The 18,680-nt window shown below is 40.5% G+C and overlaps 13 non-coding genes across 13 annotated transcripts; all 13 read left to right on the top strand.

The window, feature by feature from the left end:
- The first annotated feature begins 285 nt into the window (after positions 1–285).
- On the top strand, positions 286–404 carry LOC131706776 (5S ribosomal RNA). The gene has a single exon (XR_009310786.1). It is a non-coding gene; the product is annotated as a 5S ribosomal RNA (ribosomal RNA).
- An 892-nt stretch (positions 405–1,296) lies between these two features.
- Positions 1,297–1,460, top strand: LOC131707328 (U1 spliceosomal RNA). Its single transcript, XR_009311115.1, has one exon. It is a non-coding gene; the product is annotated as a U1 spliceosomal RNA (small nuclear RNA).
- Positions 1,461–3,197: 1,737 nt separating this feature from the next.
- Positions 3,198–3,316, top strand: LOC131706665 (5S ribosomal RNA). The gene has a single exon (XR_009310725.1). It is a non-coding gene; the product is annotated as a 5S ribosomal RNA (ribosomal RNA).
- Positions 3,317–4,209: 893 nt separating this feature from the next.
- On the top strand, positions 4,210–4,373 carry LOC131707329 (U1 spliceosomal RNA). The gene has a single exon (XR_009311116.1). It is a non-coding gene; the product is annotated as a U1 spliceosomal RNA (small nuclear RNA).
- A 1,741-nt stretch (positions 4,374–6,114) lies between these two features.
- LOC131706787 (5S ribosomal RNA) lies at positions 6,115–6,233 on the top strand. Its single transcript, XR_009310792.1, has one exon. It is a non-coding gene; the product is annotated as a 5S ribosomal RNA (ribosomal RNA).
- Positions 6,234–7,126: 893 nt separating this feature from the next.
- Positions 7,127–7,290, top strand: LOC131707330 (U1 spliceosomal RNA). Its single transcript, XR_009311118.1, has one exon. It is a non-coding gene; the product is annotated as a U1 spliceosomal RNA (small nuclear RNA).
- Positions 7,291–9,027: 1,737 nt separating this feature from the next.
- LOC131706667 (5S ribosomal RNA) lies at positions 9,028–9,146 on the top strand. The gene has a single exon (XR_009310731.1). It is a non-coding gene; the product is annotated as a 5S ribosomal RNA (ribosomal RNA).
- An 893-nt stretch (positions 9,147–10,039) lies between these two features.
- Positions 10,040–10,203, top strand: LOC131707730 (U1 spliceosomal RNA). The gene has a single exon (XR_009311223.1). It is a non-coding gene; the product is annotated as a U1 spliceosomal RNA (small nuclear RNA).
- Positions 10,204–11,932: 1,729 nt separating this feature from the next.
- On the top strand, positions 11,933–12,051 carry LOC131706668 (5S ribosomal RNA). Its single transcript, XR_009310733.1, has one exon. It is a non-coding gene; the product is annotated as a 5S ribosomal RNA (ribosomal RNA).
- Positions 12,052–12,944: 893 nt separating this feature from the next.
- LOC131707332 (U1 spliceosomal RNA) lies at positions 12,945–13,108 on the top strand. Its single transcript, XR_009311119.1, has one exon. It is a non-coding gene; the product is annotated as a U1 spliceosomal RNA (small nuclear RNA).
- A 1,728-nt stretch (positions 13,109–14,836) lies between these two features.
- LOC131706673 (5S ribosomal RNA) lies at positions 14,837–14,955 on the top strand. The gene has a single exon (XR_009310735.1). It is a non-coding gene; the product is annotated as a 5S ribosomal RNA (ribosomal RNA).
- Positions 14,956–15,848: 893 nt separating this feature from the next.
- LOC131707334 (U1 spliceosomal RNA) lies at positions 15,849–16,012 on the top strand. Its single transcript, XR_009311121.1, has one exon. It is a non-coding gene; the product is annotated as a U1 spliceosomal RNA (small nuclear RNA).
- Positions 16,013–17,752: 1,740 nt separating this feature from the next.
- LOC131706675 (5S ribosomal RNA) lies at positions 17,753–17,871 on the top strand. Its single transcript, XR_009310737.1, has one exon. It is a non-coding gene; the product is annotated as a 5S ribosomal RNA (ribosomal RNA).
- Positions 17,872–18,680: the final 809 nt, after the last annotated feature.

The raw sequence follows: 18,680 nt of genomic DNA on the forward strand, positions 1-18,680 counted from the left end.
GGTAATATACAAAATGGATGCCTTTGAGAACTTAACACTTTCAATGCCAACGTGTGGCTACTACTTTGTGAACATACAATTTCGCAAGAATCTAATGGCACTTTTAATGCTGCTATATACACACACAGACACACGGACACACGGGCCCGCACACGTGGAGCCCAGAGCTGCTTAAATGTTAACGTTTGTGACAAATTAGAGATCTGGAAATCCCTCCCCCAACCTGTCATTGCATGAATGATATTAACTTAATACTATGAAAGAGATAAACCAAGACTGTCGTTCGCTTACGGCCATACCACCTTGAGAACGCCCGATCTCGTCTGATCTCGGAAGCTAAGCAAGGTCGGGCCTGGTTAGTATTTGGATGGGAGACCGCCTGGGAATACCAGGTGCTGTAAGCTTTTCTTTCTGCAGCTTGACAGGGGGCGCTATTTCCCTTGTTATTTATGTTACTAACCTGGAAGCTGTAAGTCTAAACATCGTTTTCTTTTTTTTGTTTTTTTATTGTCCCATTCCACACACGAACAAGTATTGTATCAGCCTTTACTGGTTTTGAAAACTGAGTTAGGACAGAAAGGGTTATCGTATTATATTCTAAGCCGAAACTACCAGTAGCGGTCCGATACAAACAAATGTGAACAGGGTTAAGACAAAAGTACTGACGAGTTTTGCTAGTTATGGTTAGTTTAATGAATTAAAAAAAGAAATAAAAGTTGATGAAGTACTTTTTATTATAGTAACAGAACGAGACATGTTTTAAAGCCACAAACTGCGTGTTTAGATTATTGTGCCAAACAAGAGAACAAAACGAGCATATCAACCAAGAACGGATTTAGTGACCCGTTCATTCGTTCGAGTTTATTTATATTATGTGTGACCTTAACAAATGTTTGACCAATGTTTTGCTTGCTTTCTTTTTGAAAGTCGTACATTTGTTACATTTTTTTTTATTTCGTTTACGCAGACGTGTATACAGACCCGTCGCTTCTTTTGCGGAACATCTCACATGCTGCTGCACGAATGACGTCGTCCTGTGTAAATCCTGGCATCTTGTCCTCCAATGATAAAGGCGCATGCAAATATATACCGAGAGGCATTACGGGAATGCAATTTATAAATACTTATACTGAAAACTGAAGGAACCCATTACACCCAACAGACTGGAAAGTGCGATATGATAACAATGAAAATGTTATATTAGGAAAAGAGTGTTTCTTTAAATTGCAGATGAGGCACCGTTTCTTTGAAAAATGTCTCTTGTGGACGGGTGACGACTCGCAATGTGTACAACTCATACTTACCTGGCAGGGGAGATACCATGATCATGAAGGTGGTTCACCCAGGGCGAGGCTCGGCCATTGCACTCCGGCTGTGCTGACCCCTGCGAATTCCCCAAATGCGGGAATCTCGACTGCATAATTTCTGGTAGTGGGGGACTGCGTTCGCGCTCTCCCCTGAAACTATGGTCAAAGACAGAAACAAACACGAACCCGTCGGAGGAAGGAACTCACTCACTAGTTGTTCAACAACTCTCCGGCAGGCGGCTTCGTCACACAGGGAGTCAGGTTTTCTTTAAAAGGAGCTCAATGTTTTTAGCTTTCTGACTGTCAAATAAATAGCTACGTGGTTCCTGCACATCTATTTCCATGTTTCGTTATTTTTTATTGACAAGACTAAAAGTAAAGACTCAGCAGTGTCTGTATCAAAGTTTTTATTTTTATTTTAAATAATTGGAAATCATTTTCGAGCTTATCAGTTTTATTTATTTAGTTGATGTTTTTTATTCAAAGCAACTTACAGATAAACTGTGCATCACAACTGCTGCTGCTGCTGCTGCTGCTGCTGCTGAGTCACTTACAATAGGACCTGGGTTTTACATCTCATTTGAAGGAAGGAGCACAAGGAGGTTAAGGGACTTGCTCAGGGACAGGGTCACACACAATGAGCCAGTGGCTGAGCTGGGATTGAACCAGGAACCTCCCGGTAAAAAGAGCTTTTCTTTAACCACCTGACCACTAAGCCCCTTAAATCATATCTTGGCAGACAAACACTTTAATTAGACAACATAAAACCACATACAAGCAGATTTACAAGCAGGGCTGCAATCGCGTTCGCGCTCTCCCCTGATGTTATAGTCAAAGTTAAAAACACAGGTATTGAAAGCAATTAGCGATTATCTATATATCTCCAGCAGGTGGCTCTGTCAGACTGGGAATGAGATTTTGTTTTTTCTTTCGGAGCGTATAATGTTCTAGAAAGTACCAAAGTGTTTTATGTACATGTATTGTGAAGTGTTTCATCTTGAGAAGACAAAGTAACGAGTCAGCGGCACGTGTATCAAAGTTACAAAGTTGCTAATATTAAAGAAGACGAGGTTCAGCGGTACAGTTGTTTTTTTAAAACATAGTGTTTCAGTTCTGTACAGACGTTCTATGTCGTTATCCGTTATTGATTCAGCTTTATTTAGATGATTGCCTTTACCTTGTTTTAATTTCCCGTTCCTCTGAGATACGAATCTACCAGCTTTACATCTTTTTTTTTTTTTTTTTAACGTATTCTCATTTTGTTGATCATTAATGCACATTTCTGTACTGTGGGTGTTGTCGAGCGATTGAAAACGAGACATTTTGTGTTTGAATTGAAAGTGATGGTCTCGAGGAGTCGAACAGGTCACAATAAGCCTTCATCCATGTATCATGTAACCACATGTATGCTGTCTCTAACTGGAGGAGAGGGACCCTTGCCGTACTGCTCAGCCTAAAGAACCACACGAGTTGTTTGAAAGGGGGATTTATTTTGTAGAATAAACATCAAATTGGTTTCAGGGCATACAGTCCTCCAACGGCAACACAGCTCAGTAGTACAGCTGAGATCCATTACAACACTGCTGCAGATTCAAACTAAAAGAGGGTAATATACAAAATGGATGCCTTTGAGAACTTAACACTTTCAATGCCAACGTGTGGCTACTACTTTGTGAACATACAATTTCGCAAGAATCTAATGGCACTTTTAATGCTGCTATATACACACACAGACACACGGACACACGGGCCCGCACACGTGGAGCCCAGAGCTGCTTAAATGTTAACGTTTGTGACAAATTAGAGATCTGGAAATCCCTCCCCCAACCTGTCATTGCATGAATGATATTAACTTAATACTATGAAAGAGATAAACCAAGACTGTCGTTCGCTTACGGCCATACCACCTTGAGAACGCCCGATCTCGTCTGATCTCGGAAGCTAAGCAAGGTCGGGCCTGGTTAGTACTTGGATGGGAGACCGCCTGGGAATACCAGGTGCTGTAAGCTTTTCTTTCTGCAGCTTGACAGGGGGCGCTATTTCCCTTGTTATTTATGTTACTAACCTGGAAGCTGTAAGTCTAAACATCGTTTTCTTTTTTTTGTTTTTTTATTGTCCCATTCCACACACGAACAAGTATTGTATCAGCCTTTACTGGTTTTGAAAACTGAGTTAGGACAGAAAGGGTTATCGTATTATATTCTAAGCCGAAACTACCAGTAGCGGTCCGATACAAACAAATGTGAACAGGGTTAAGACAAAAGTACTGACGAGTTTTGCTAGTTATGGTTAGTTTAATTAATTAAAAAAAGAAATAAAAGTTGATGAAGTACTTTTTATTATAGTAACAGAACGAGACATGTTTTAAAGCCACAAACTGCGTGTTTAGATTATTGTGCCAAACAAGAGAACAAAACGAGCATATCAACCAAGAACGGATTTAGTGACCCGTTCATTCGTTCGAGTTTATTTATATTATGTGTGACCTTAACAAATGTTTGACCAATGTTTTGCTTGCTTTCGTTTTGAAAGTCGTACATTTGTTACATTTTTTTTTATTTCGTTTACGCAGACGTGTATACAGACCCGTCGCTTCTTTTGCGGAACATCTCACATGCTGCTGCACGAATGACGTCGTCCTGTGTAAATCCTGGCATCTTGTCCTCCAATGATAAAGGCGCATGCAAATATATACCGAGAGGCATTACGGGAATGCAATTTATAAATACTTATACTGAAAACTGAAGGAACCCATTACACCCAACAGACTGGAAAGTGCGATATGATAACAATGAAAATGTTATATTAGGAAAAGAGTGTTTCTTTAAATTGCAGATGTAGGCACCGTTTCTTTGAAAAATGTCTCTTGTGGACGGGTGACGACTCGCAATGTGTACAACTCATACTTACCTGGCAGGGGAGATACCATGATCATGAAGGTGGTTCACCCAGGGCGAGGCTCGGCCATTGCACTCCGGCTGTGCTGACCCCTGCGAATTCCCCAAATGCGGGAATCTCGACTGCATAATTTCTGGTAGTGGGGGACTGCGTTCGCGCTCTCCCCTGAAACTATGGTCAAAGACAGAAACAAACACGAACCCGTCGGAGGAAGGAACTCACTCACTAGTTGTTCAACAACTCTCCGGCAGGCGGCTTCGTCACACAGGGAGTCAGGTTTTCTTTAAAAGGAGCTCAATGTTTTTAGCTTTCTGACTGTCAAATAAATAGCTACGTGGTTCCTGCACATCTATTTCCATGTTTCGTTATTTTTTATTGACAAGACTAAAAGTAAAGACTCAGCAGTGTCTGTATCAAAGTTTTTATTTTTATTTTAAATAATTGGAAATCATTTTCGAGCTTATCAGTTTTATTTATTTAGTTGATGTTTTTTATTCAAAGCAACTTACAGATAAACTGTGCATCACAACTGCTGCTGCTGCTGCTGCTGCTGCTGCTGCTGAGTCACTTACAATAGGACCTGGGTTTTACATCTCATTTGAAGGAAGGAGCACAAGGAGGTTAAGGGACTTGCTCAGGGACAGGGTCACACACAATGAGCCAGTGGCTGAGCTGGGATTGAACCAGGAACCTCCCGGTAACAAGAGCTTTTCTTTAACCACCTGACCACTAAGCCCCTTAAATCATATCTTGGCAGACAAACACTTTAATTAGACAACATAAAACCACATACAAGCAGATTTACAAGCAGGGCTGCAATCGCGTTCGCGCTCTCCCCTGATGTTATAGTCAAAGTTAAAAACACAGGTATTGAAAGCAATTAGCGATTATCTATATATCTCCAGCAGGTGGCTCTGTCAGACTGGGAATGAGATTTTGTTTTTTCTTTCGGAGCGTATAATGTTCTAGAAAGTACCAAAGTGTTTTATGTACATGTATTGTGAAGTGTTTCATCTTGAGAAGACAAAGTAACGAGTCAGCGGCACGTGTATCAAAGTTACAAAGTTGCTAATATTAAAGAAGACGAGGTTCAGCGGTACAGTTGTTTTTTTAAACCATAGTGTTTCAGTTCTGTACAGACGTTCTATGTCGTTATCCGTTATTGATTCAGCTTTATTTAGATGATTGCCTTTACCTTGTTTTAATTTCCCGTTCCTCTGAGATACGAATCTACCAGCTTTACATCTTTTTTTTTTTTTTTTAACGTATTCTCATTTTGTTGATCATTAATGCACATTTCTGTACTGTGGGTGTTGTCGAGCGATTGAAAACGAGACATTTTGTGTTTGAATTGAAAGTGATGGTCTCGAGGAGTCGAACAGGTCACAATAAGCCTTCATCCATGTATCATGTAACCACATGTATGCTGTCTCTAACTGGAGGAGAGGGACCCTTGCCGTACTGCTCAGCCTAAAGAACCACACGAGTTGTTTGAAAGGGGGATTTATTTTGTAGAATAAACATCAAATTGGTTTCAGGGCATACAGTCCTCCAACGGCAACACAGCTCAGTAGTACAGCTGAGATCCATTACAACACTGCTGCAGATTCAAACTAAAAGAGGGTAATATACAAAATGGATGCCTTTGAGAACTTAACACTTTCAATGCCAACGTGTGGCTACTACTTTGTGAACATACAATTTCGCAAGAATCTAATGGCACTTTTAATGCTGCTATATATACACACACAGACACACGGACACACGGGCCCGCACACGTGGAGCCCAGAGCTGCTTAAATGTTAACGTTTGTGACAAATTAGAGATCTGGAAATCCCTCCCCCAACCTGTCATTGCATGAATGATATTAACTTAATACTATGAAAGAGATAAACCAAGACTGTCGTTCGCTTACGGCCATACCACCTTGAGAACGCCCGATCTCGTCTGATCTCGGAAGCTAAGCAAAGTCGGGCCTGGTTAGTACTTGGATGGGAGACCGCCTGGGAATACCAGGTGCTGTAAGCTTTTCTTTCTGCAGCTTGACAGGGGGCGCTATTTCCCTTGTTATTTATGTTACTAACCTGGAAGCTGTAAGTCTAAACATCGTTTTCTTTTTTTTGTTTTTTTATTGTCCCATTCCACACACGAACAAGTATTGTATCAGCCTTTACTGGTTTTGAAAACTGAGTTAGGACAGAAAGGGTTATCGTATTATATTCTAAGCCGAAACTACCAGTAGCGGTCCGATACAAACAAATGTGAACAGGGTTAAGACAAAAGTACTGACGAGTTTTGCTAGTTATGGTTAGTTTAATTAATTAAAAAAAGAAATAAAAGTTGATGAAGTACTTTTTATTATAGTAACAGAACGAGACATGTTTTAAAGCCACAAACTGCGTGTTTAGATTATTGTGCCAAACAAGAGAACAAAACGAGCATATCAACCAAGAACGGATTTAGTGACCCGTTCATTCGTTCGAGTTTATTTATATTATGTGTGACCTTAACAAATGTTTGACCAATGTTTTGCTTGCTTTCTTTTTGAAAGTCGTACATTTGTTACATTTTTTTTTATTTCGTTTACGCAGACGTGTATACAGACCCGTCGCTTCTTTTGCGGAACATCTCACATGCTGCTGCACGAATGACGTCGTCCTGTGTAAATCCTGGCATCTTGTCCTCCAATGATAAAGGCGCATGCAAATATATACCGAGAGGCATTACGGGAATGCAATTTATAAATACTTATACTGAAAACTGAAGGAACCCATTACACCCAACAGACTGGAAAGTGCGATATGATAACAATGAAAATGTTATATTAGGAAAAGAGTGTTTCTTTAAATTGCAGATGTAGGCACCGTTTCTTTGAAAAATGTCTCTTGTGGACGGGTGACGACTCGCAATGTGTACAACTCATACTTACCTGGCAGGGGAGATACCATGATCATGAAGGTGGTTCACCCAGGGCGAGGCTCGGCCATTGCACTCCGGCTGTGCTGACCCCTGCGAATTCCCCAAATGCGGGAATCTCGACTGCATAATTTCTGGTAGTGGGGGACTGCGTTCGCGCTCTCCCCTGAAACTATGGTCAAAGACAGAAACAAACACGAACCCGTCGGAGGAAGGAACTCACTCACTAGTTGTTCAACAACTCTCCGGCAGGCGGCTTCGTCACACAGGGAGTCAGGTTTTCTTTAAAAGGAGCTCAATGTTTTTAGCTTTCTGACTGTCAAATAAATAGCTACGTGGTTCCTGCACATCTATTTCCATGTTTCGTTATTTTTTATTGACAAGACTAAAAGTAAAGACTCAGCAGTGTCTGTATCAAAGTTTTTATTTTTATTTTAAATAATTGGAAATCATTTTCGAGCTTATCAGTTTTATTTATTTAGTTGATGTTTTTTATTCAAAGCAACTTACAGATAAACTGTGCATCACAACTGCTGCTGCTGCTGCTGCTGCTGCTGCTGAGTCACTTACAATAGGACCTGGGTTTTACATCTCATTTGAAGGAAGGAGCACAAGGAGGTTAAGGGACTTGCTCAGGGACAGGGTCACACACAATGAGCCAGTGGCTGAGCTGGGATTGAACCAGGAACCTCCCGGTAACAAGAGCTTTTCTTTAACCACCTGACCACTAAGCCCCTTAAATCATATCTTGGCAGACAAACACTTTAATTAGACAACATAAAACCACATACAAGCAGATTTACAAGCAGGGCTGCAATCGCGTTCGCGCTCTCCCCTGATGTTATAGTCAAAGTTAAAAACACAGGTATTGAAAGCAATTAGCGATTATCTATATATCTCCAGCAGGTGGCTCTGTCAGACTGGGAATGAGATTTTGTTTTTTCTTTCGGAGCGTATAATGTTCTAGAAAGTACCAAAGTGTTTTATGTACATGTATTGTGAAGTGTTTCATCTTGAGAAGACAAAGTAACGAGTCAGCGGCACGTGTATCAAAGTTACAAAGTTGCTAATATTAAAGAAGACGAGGTTCAGCGGTACAGTTGTTTTTTTAAAACATAGTGTTTCAGTTCTGTACAGACGTTCTATGTCGTTATCCGTTATTGATTCAGCTTTATTTAGATGATTGCCTTTACCTTGTTTTAATTTCCCGTTCCTCTGAGATACGAATCTACCAGCTTTACATCTTTTTTTTTTTTTTTTTAACGTATTCTCATTTTGTTGATCATTAATGCACATTTCTGTACTGTGGGTGTTGTCGAGCGATTGAAAACGAGACATTTTGTGTTTGAATTGAAAGTGATGGTCTCGAGGAGTCGAACAGGTCACAATAAGCCTTCATCCATGTATCATGTAACCACATGTATGCTGTCTCTAACTGGAGGAGAGGGACCCTTGCCGTACTGCTCAGCCTAAAGAACCACACGAGTTGTTTGAAAGGGGGATTTATTTTGTAGAATAAACATCAAATTGGTTTCAGGGCATACAGTCCTCCAACGGCAACACAGCTCAGTAGTACAGCTGAGATCCATTACAACACTGCTGCAGATTCAAACTAAAAGAGGGTAATATACAAAATGGATGCCTTTGAGAACTTAACACTTTCAATGCCAACGTGTGGCTACTACTTTGTGAACATACAATTTCGCAAGAATCTAATGGCACTTTTAATGCTGCTATATACACACACAGACACACGGACACACGGGCCCGCACACGTGGAGCCCAGAGCTGCTTAAATGTTAACGTTTGTGACAAATTAGAGATCTGGAAATCCCTCCCCCAACCTGTCATTGCATGAATGATATTAACTTAATACTATGAAAGAGATAAACCAAGACTGTCGTTCGCTTACGGCCATACCACCTTGAGAACGCCCGATCTCGTCTGATCTCGGAAGCTAAGCAAGGTCGGGCCTGGTTAGTACTTGGATGGGAGACCGCCTGGGAATACCAGGTGCTGTAAGCTTTTCTTTCTGCAGCTTGACAGGGGGCGCTATTTCCCTTGTTATTTATGTTACTAACCTGGAAGCTGTAAGTCTAAACATCGTTTTCTTTTTTTTGTTTTTTTATTGTCCCATTCCACACACGAACAAGTATTGTATCAGCCTTTACTGGTTTTGAAAACTGAGTTAGGACAGAAAGGGTTATCGTATTATATTCTAAGCCGAAACTACCAGTAGCGGTCCGATACAAACAAATGTGAACAGGGTTAAGACAAAAGTACTGACGAGTTTTGCTAGTTATGGTTAGTTTAATGAATTAAAAAAAGAAATAAAAGTTGATGAAGTACTTTTTATTATAGTAACAGAACGAGACATGTTTTAAAGCCACAAACTGCGTGTTTAGATTATTGTGCCAAACAAGAGAACAAAACGAGCATATCAACCAAGAACGGATTTAGTGACCCGTTCATTCGTTCGAGTTTATTTATATTATGTGTGACCTTAACAAATGTTTGACCAATGTTTTGCTTGCTTTCTTTTTGAAAGTCGTACATTTGTTACATTTTTTTTTATTTCGTTTACGCAGACGTGTATACAGACCCGTCGCTTCTTTTGCGGAACATCTCACATACTGCTGCACGAATGACGTCGTCCTGTGTAAATCCTGGCATCTTGTCCTCCAATGATAAAGGCGCATGCAAATATATACCGAGAGGCATTACGGGAATGCAATTTATAAATACTTATACTGAAAACTGAAGGAACCCATTACACCCAACAGACTGGAAAGTGCGATATGATAACAATGAAAATGTTATATTAGGAAAAGAGTGTTTCTTTAAATTGCAGATGTAGGCACCGTTTCTTTGAAAAATGTCTCTTGTGGACGGGTGACAACTCGCAATGTGTACAACTCATACTTACCTGGCAGGGGAGATACCATGATCATGAAGGGGGTTCACCCAGGGCGAGGCTCGGCCATTGCACTCCGGCTGTGCTGACCCCTGCGAATTCCCCAAATGCGGGAATCTCGACTGCATAATTTCTGGTAGTGGGGGACTGCGTTCGCGCTCTCCCCTGAAACTATGGTCAAAGACAGAAACAAACACGAACCCGTCGGAGGAAGGAACTCACTCACTAGTTGTTCAACAACTCTCCGGCAGGCGGCTTCGTCACACAGGGAGTCAGGTTTTCTTTAAAAGGAGCTCAATGTTTTTAGCTTTCTGACTGTCAAATAAATAGCTACGTGGTTCCTGCACATCTATTTCCATGTTTCGTTATTTTTTATTGACAAGACTAAAAGTAAAGACTCAGCAGTGTCTGTATCAAAGTTTTTATTTTTATTTTAAATAATTGGAAATCATTTTCGAGCTTATCAGTTTTATTTATTTAGTTGATGTTTTTTATTCAGATAAACTGTGCATCACAACTGCTGCTGCTGCTGCTGCTGCTGCTGCTGCAGAGTCACTTACAATAGGACCTGGGTTTTACATCTCATTTGAAGGAAGGAGCACAAGGAGGTTAAGGGACTTGCTCAGGGACAGGGTCACACACAATGAGCCAGTGGCTGAGCTGGGATTGAACCAGGAACCTCCCGGTAACAAGAGCTTTTCTTTAACCACCTGACCACTAAGCCCCTTAAATCATATCTTGGCAGACAAACACTTTAATTAGACAACATAAAACCACATACAAGCAGATTTACAAGCAGGGCTGCAATCGCGTTCGCGCTCTCCCCTGATGTTATAGTCAAAGTTAAAAACACAGGTATTGAAAGCAATTAGCGATTATCTATATATCTCCAGCAGGTGGCTCTGTCAGACTGGGAATGAGATTTTGTTTTTTCTTTCGGAGCGTATAATGTTCTAGAAAGTACCAAAGTGTTTTATGTACATGTATTGTGAAGTGTTTCATCTTGAGAAGACAAAGTAACGAGTCAGCGGCACGTGTATCAAAGTTACAAAGTTGCTAATATTAAAGAAGACGAGGTTCAGCGGTACAGTTGTTTTTTTAAAACATAGTGTTTCAGTTCTGTACAGACGTTCTATGTCGTTATCCGTTATTGATTCAGCTTTATTTAGATGATTGCCTTTACCTTGTTTTAATTTCCCGTTCCTCTGAGATACGAATCTACCAGCTTTACATCTTTTTTTTTTTTTTTTAACGTATTCTCATTTTGTTGATCATTAATGCACATTTCTGTACTGTGGGTGTTGTCGAGCGATTGAAAACGAGACATTTTGTGTTTGAATTGAAAGTGATGGTCTCGAGGAGTCGAACAGGTCACAATAAGCCTTCATCCATGTATCATGTAACCACATGTATGCTGTCTCTAACTGGAGGAGAGGGACCCTTGCCGTACTGCTCAGCCTAAAGAACCACACGAGTTGTTTGAAAGGGGGATTTATTTTGTAGAATAAACATCAAATTGGTTTCAGGGCATACAGTCCTCCAACGGCAACACAGCTCAGTAGTACAGCTGAGATCCATTACAACACTGCTGCAGATTCAAACTAAAAGAGGGTAATATACAAAATGGATGCCTTTGAGAACTTAACACTTTCAATGCCAACGTGTGGCTACTACTTTGTGAACATACAATTTCGCAAGAATCTAATGGCACTTTTAATGCTGCTATATATACACACACAGACACACGGACACACGGGCCCGCACACGTGGAGCCCAGAGCTGCTTAAATGTTAACGTTTGTGACAAATTAGAGATCTGGAAATCCCTCCCCCAACCTGTCATTGCATGAATGATATTAACTTAATACTATGAAAGAGATAAACCAAGACTGTCGTTCGCTTACGGCCATACCACCTTGAGAACGCCCGATCTCGTCTGATCTCGGAAGCTAAGCAAGGTCGGGCCTGGTTAGTACTTGGATGGGAGACCGCCTGGGAATACCAGGTGCTGTAAGCTTTTCTTTCTGCAGCTTGACAGGGGGCGCTATTTCCCTTGTTATTTATGTTACTAACCTGGAAGCTGTAAGTCTAAACATCGTTTTCTTTTTTTTGTTTTTTTATTGTCCCATTCCACACACGAACAAGTATTGTATCAGCCTTTACTGGTTTTGAAAACTGAGTTAGGACAGAAAGGGTTATCGTATTATATTCTAAGCCGAAACTACCAGTAGCGGTCCGATACAAACAAATGTGAACAGGGTTAAGACAAAAGTACTGACGAGTTTTGCTAGTTATGGTTAGTTTAATTAATTAAAAAAAGAAATAAAAGTTGATGAAGTACTTTTTATTATAGTAACAGAACGAGACATGTTTTAAAGCCACAAACTGCGTGTTTAGATTATTGTGCCAAACAAGAGAACAAAACGAGCATATCAACCAAGAACGGATTTAGTGACCCGTTCATTCGTTCGAGTTTATTTATATTATGTGTGACCTTAACAAATGTTTGACCAATGTTTTGCTTTCTTTCTTTTTGAAAGTCGTACATTTGTTACATTTTTTTTTATTTCGTTTACGCAGACGTGTATACAGACCCGTCGCTTCTTTTGCGGAACATCTCACATGCTGCTGCACGAATGACGTCGTCCTGTGTAAATCCTGGCATCTTGTCCTCCAATGATAAAGGCGCATGCAAATATATACCGAGAGGCATTACGGGAATGCAATTTATAAATACTTATACTGAAAACTGAAGGAACCCATTACACCCAACAGACTGGAAAGTGCGATATGATAACAATGAAAATGTTATATTAGGAAAAGAGTGTTTCTTTAAATTGCAGATGTAGGCACCGTTTCTTTGAAAAATGTCTCTTGTGGACGGGTGACGACTCGCAATGTGTACAACTCATACTTACCTGGCAGGGGAGATACCATGATCATGAAGGTGGTTCACCCAGGGCGAGGCTCGGCCATTGCACTCCGGCTGTGCTGACCCCTGCGAATTCCCCAAATGCGGGAATCTCGACTGCATAATTTCTGGTAGTGGGGGACTGCGTTCGCGCTCTCCCCTGAAACTATGGTCAAAGACAGAAACAAACACGAACCCGTCGGAGGAAGGAACTCACTCACTAGTTGTTCAACAACTCTCCGGCAGGCGGCTTCGTCACACAGGGAGTCAGGTTTTCTTTAAAAGGAGCTCAATGTTTTTAGCTTTCTGACTGTCAAATAAATAGCTACGTGGTTCCTGCACATCTATTTCCATGTTTCGTTATTTTTTATTGACAAGACTAAAAGTAAAGACTCAGCAGTGTCTGTATCAAAGTTTTTATTTTTATTTTAAATAATTGGAAATCATTTTCGAGCTTATCAGTTTTATTTATTTAGTTGATGTTTTTTATTCAGATAAACTGTGCATCACAACTGCTGCTGCTGCTGCTGCTGCTGCTGCTGCAGAGTCACTTACAATAGGACCTGGGTTTTACATCTCATTTGAAGGAAGGAGCACAAGGAGGTTAAGGGACTTGCTCAGGGACAGGGTCACACACAATGAGCCAGTGGCTGAGCTGGGATTGAACCAGGAACCTCCCGGTAACAAGAGCTTTTCTTTAACCACCTGACCACTAAGCCCCTTAAATCATATCTTGGCAGACAAACACTTTAATTAGACAACATAAAACCACATACAAGCAGATTTACAAGCAGGGCTGCAATCGCGTTCGCGCTCTCCCCTGATGTTATAGTCAAAGTTAAAAACACAGGTATTGAAAGCAATTAGCGATTATCTATATATCTCCAGCAGGTGGCTCTGTCAGACTGGGAATGAGATTTTGTTTTTTCTTTCGGAGCGTATAATGTTCTAGAAAGTACCAAAGTGTTTTATGTACATGTATTGTGAAGTGTTTCATCTTGAGAAGACAAAGTAACGAGTCAGCGGCACGTGTATCAAAGTTACAAAGTTGCTAATATTAAAGAAGACGAGGTTCAGCGGTACAGTTGTTTTTTTAAAACATAGTGTTTCAGTTCTGTACAGACGTTCTATGTCGTTATCCGTTATTGATTCAGCTTTATTTAGATGATTGCCTTTACCTTGTTTTAATTTCCCGTTCCTCTGAGATACGAATCTACCAGCTTTACATCTTTTTTTTTTTTTTTTTAACGTATTCTCATTTTGTTGATCATTAATGCACATTTCTGTACTGTGGGTGTTGTCGAGCGATTGAAAACGAGACATTTTGTGTTTGAATTGAAAGTGATGGTCTCGAGGAGTCGAACAGGTCACAATAAGCCTTCATCCATGTATCATGTAACCACATGTATGCTGTCTCTAACTGGAGGAGAGGGACCCTTGCCGTACTGCTCAGCCTAAAGAACCACACGAGTTGTTTGAAAGGGGGATTTATTTTGTAGAATAAACATCAAATTGGTTTCAGGGCATACAGTCCTCCAACGGCAACACAGCTCAGTAGTACAGCTGAGATCCATTACAACACTGCTGCAGATTCAAACTAAAAGAGGGTAATATACAAAATGGATGCCTTTGAGAACTTAACACTTTCAATGCCAACGTGTGGCTACTACTTTGTGAACATACAATTTCGCAAGAATCTAATGGCACTTTTAATGCTGCTATATACACACACAGACACACGGACACACGGGCCCGCACACGTGGAGCCCAGAGCTGCTTAAATGTTAACGTTTGTGACAAATTAGAGATCTGGAAATCCCTCCCCCAACCTGTCATTGCATGAATGATATTAACTTAATACTATGAAAGAGATAAACCAAGACTGTCGTTCGCTTACGGCCATACCACCTTGAGAACGCCCGATCTCGTCTGATCTCGGAAGCTAAGCAAGGTCGGGCCTGGTTAGTACTTGGATGGGAGACCGCCTGGGAATACCAGGTGCTGTAAGCTTTTCTTTCTGCAGCTTGACAGGGGGCGCTATTTCCCTTGTTATTTATGTTACTAACCTGGAAGCTGTAAGTCTAAACATCGTTTTCTTTTTTTTGTTTTTTTATTGTCCCATTCCACACACGAACAAGTATTGTATCAGCCTTTACTGGTTTTGAAAACTGAGTTAGGACAGAAAGGGTTATCGTATTATATTCTAAGCCGAAACTACCAGTAGCGGTCCGATACAAACAAATGTGAACAGGGTTAAGACAAAAGTACTGACGAGTTTTGCTAGTTATGGTTAGTTTAATTAATTAAAAAAAGAAATAAAAGTTGATGAAGTACTTTTTATTATAGTAACAGAACGAGACATGTTTTAAAGCCACAAACTGCGTGTTTAGATTATTGTGCCAAACAAGAGAACAAAACGAGCATATCAACCAAGAACGGATTTAGTGACCCGTTCATTCGTTCGAGTTTATTTATATTATGTGTGACCTTAACAAATGTTTGACCAATGTTTTGCTTGCTTTCTTTTTGAAAGTCGTACATTTGTTACATTTTTTTTTATTTCGTTTACGCAGACGTGTATACAGACCCGTCGCTTCTTTTGCGGAACATCTCACATGCTGCTGCACGAACGACGTCGTCCTGTGTAAATCCTGGCATCTTGTCCTCCAATGATAAAGGCGCATGCAAATATATACCGAGAGGCATTACGGGAATGCAATTTATAAATACTTATACTGAAAACTGAAGGAACCCATTACACCCAACAGACTGGAAAGTGCGATATGATAACAATGAAAATGTTATATTAGGAAAAGAGTGTTTCTTTAAATTGCAGATGTAGGCACCGTTTCTTTGAAAAATGTCTCTTGTGGACGGGTGACGACTCGCAATGTGTACAACTCATACTTACCTGGCAGGGGAGATACCATGATCATGAAGGTGGTTCACCCAGGGCGAGGCTCGGCCATTGCACTCCGGCTGTGCTGACCCCTGCGAATTCCCCAAATGCGGGAATCTCGACTGCATAATTTCTGGTAGTGGGGGACTGCGTTCGCGCTCTCCCCTGAAACTATGGTCAAAGACAGAAACAAACACGAACCCGTCGGAGGAAGGAACTCACTCACTCACTCACTAGTTGTTCAACAACTCTCCGGCAGGCGGCTTCGTCACACAGGGAGTCAGGTTTTCTTTAAAAGGAGCTCAATGTTTTTAGCTTTCTGACTGTCAAATAAATAGCTACGTGGTTCCTGCACATCTATTTCCATGTTTCGTTATTTTTTATTGACAAGACTAAAAGTAAAGACTCAGCAGTGTCTGTATCAAAGTTTTTATTTTTATTTTAAATAATTGGAAATCATTTTCGAGCTTATCAGTTTTATTTATTTAGTTGATGTTTTTTATTCAGATAAACTGTGCATCACAACTGCTGCTGCTGCTGCTGCTGCTGCTGCTGCTGCAGAGTCACTTACAATAGGACCTGGGTTTTACATCTCATTTGAAGGAAGGAGCACAAGGAGGTTAAGGGACTTGCTCAGGGACAGGGTCACACACAATGAGCCAGTGGCTGAGCTGGGATTGAACCAGGAACCTCCCGGTAACAAGAGCTTTTCTTTAACCACCTGACCACTAAGCCCCTTAAATCATATCTTGGCAGACAAACACTTTAATTAGACAACATAAAACCACATACAAGCAGATTTACAAGCAGGGCTGCAATCGCGTTCGCGCTCTCCCCTGATGTTATAGTCAAAGTTAAAAACACAGGTATTGAAAGCAATTAGCGATTATCTATATATCTCCAGCAGGTGGCTCTGTCAGACTGGGAATGAGATTTTGTTTTTTCTTTCGGAGCGTATAATGTTCTAGAAAGTACCAAAGTGTTTTATGTACATGTATTGTGAAGTGTTTCATCTTGAGAAGACAAAGTAACGAGTCAGCGGCACGTGTATCAAAGTTACAAAGTTGCTAATATTAAAGAAGACGAGGTTCAGCGGTACAGTTGTTTTTTTAAAACATAGTGTTTCAGTTCTGTACAGACGTTCTATGTCGTTATCCGTTATTGATTCAGCTTTATTTAGATGATTGCCTTTACCTTGTTTTAATTTCCCGTTCCTCTGAGATACGAATCTACCAGCTTTACATCTTTTTTTTTTTTTTTTTTAACGTATTCTCATTTTGTTGATCATTAATGCACATTTCTGTACTGTGGGTGTTGTCGAGCGATTGAAAACGAGACATTTTGTGTTTGAATTGAAAGTGATGGTCTCGAGGAGTCGAACAGGTCACAATAAGCCTTCATCCATGTATCATGTAACCACATGTATGCTGTCTCTAACTGGAGGAGAGGGACCCTTGCCGTACTGCTCAGCCTAAAGAACCACACGAGTTGTTTGAAAGGGGGATTTATTTTGTAGAATAAACATCAAATTGGTTTCAGGGCATACAGTCCTCCAACGGCAACACAGCTCAGTAGTACAGCTGAGATCCATTACAACACTGCTGCAGATTCAAACTAAAAGAGGGTAATATACAAAATGGATGCCTTTGAGAACTTAACACTTTCAATGCCAACGTGTGGCTACTACTTTGTGAACATACAATTTCGCAAGAATCTAATGGCACTTTTAATGCTGCTATATACACACACAGACACACGGACACACGGGCCCGCACACGTGGAGCCCAGAGCTGCTTAAATGTTAACGTTTGTGACAAATTAGAGATCTGGAAATCCCTCCCCCAACCTGTCATTGCATGAATGATATTAACTTAATACTATGAAAGAGATAAACCAAGACTGTCGTTCGCTTACGGCCATACCACCTTGAGAACGCCCGATCTCGTCTGATCTCGGAAGCTAAGCAAGGTCGGGCCTGGTTAGTACTTGGATGGGAGACCGCCTGGGAATACCAGGTGCTGTAAGCTTTTCTTTCTGCAGCTTGACAGGGGGCGCTATTTCCCTTGTTATTTATGTTACTAACCTGGAAGCTGTAAGTCTAAACATCGTTTTCTTTTTTTTGTTTTTTTATTGTCCCATTCCACACACGAACAAGTATTGTATCAGCCTTTACTGGTTTTGAAAACTGAGTTAGGACAGAAAGGGTTATCGTATTATATTCTAAGCCGAAACTACCAGTAGCGGTCCGATACAAACAAATGTGAACAGGGTTAAGACAAAAGTACTGACGAGTTTTGCTAGTTATGGTTAGTTTAATTAATTAAAAAAAGAAATAAAAGTTGATGAAGTACTTTTTATTATAGTAACAGAACGAGACATGTTTTAAAGCCACAAACTGCGTGTTTAGATTATTGTGCCAAACAAGAGAACAAAACGAGCATATCAACCAAGAACGGATTTAGTGACCCGTTCATTCGTTCGAGTTTATTTATATTATGTGTGACCTTAACAAATGTTTGACCAATGTTTTGCTTGCTTTCTTTTTGAAAGTCGTACATTTGTTACATTTTTTTTTATTTCGTTTACGCAGACGTGTATACAGACCCGTCGCTTCTTTTGCGGAACATCTCACATGCTGCTGCACGAACGACGTCGTCCTGTGTAAATCCTGGCATCTTGTCCTCCAATGATAAAGGCGCATGCAAATATATACCGAGAGGCATTACGGGAATGCAATTTATAAATACTTATACTGAAAACTGAAGGAACCCATTACACCCAACAGACTGGAAAGTGCGATATGATAACAATGAAAATGTTATATTAGGAAAAGAGT

The sequence above is a fragment of the Acipenser ruthenus genome, chromosome 2 (assembly GCF_902713425.1).
Source record: "Acipenser ruthenus chromosome 2, fAciRut3.2 maternal haplotype, whole genome shotgun sequence".
In the NCBI taxonomy this organism is placed as follows: domain Eukaryota; kingdom Metazoa; phylum Chordata; class Actinopteri; order Acipenseriformes; family Acipenseridae; genus Acipenser; species Acipenser ruthenus.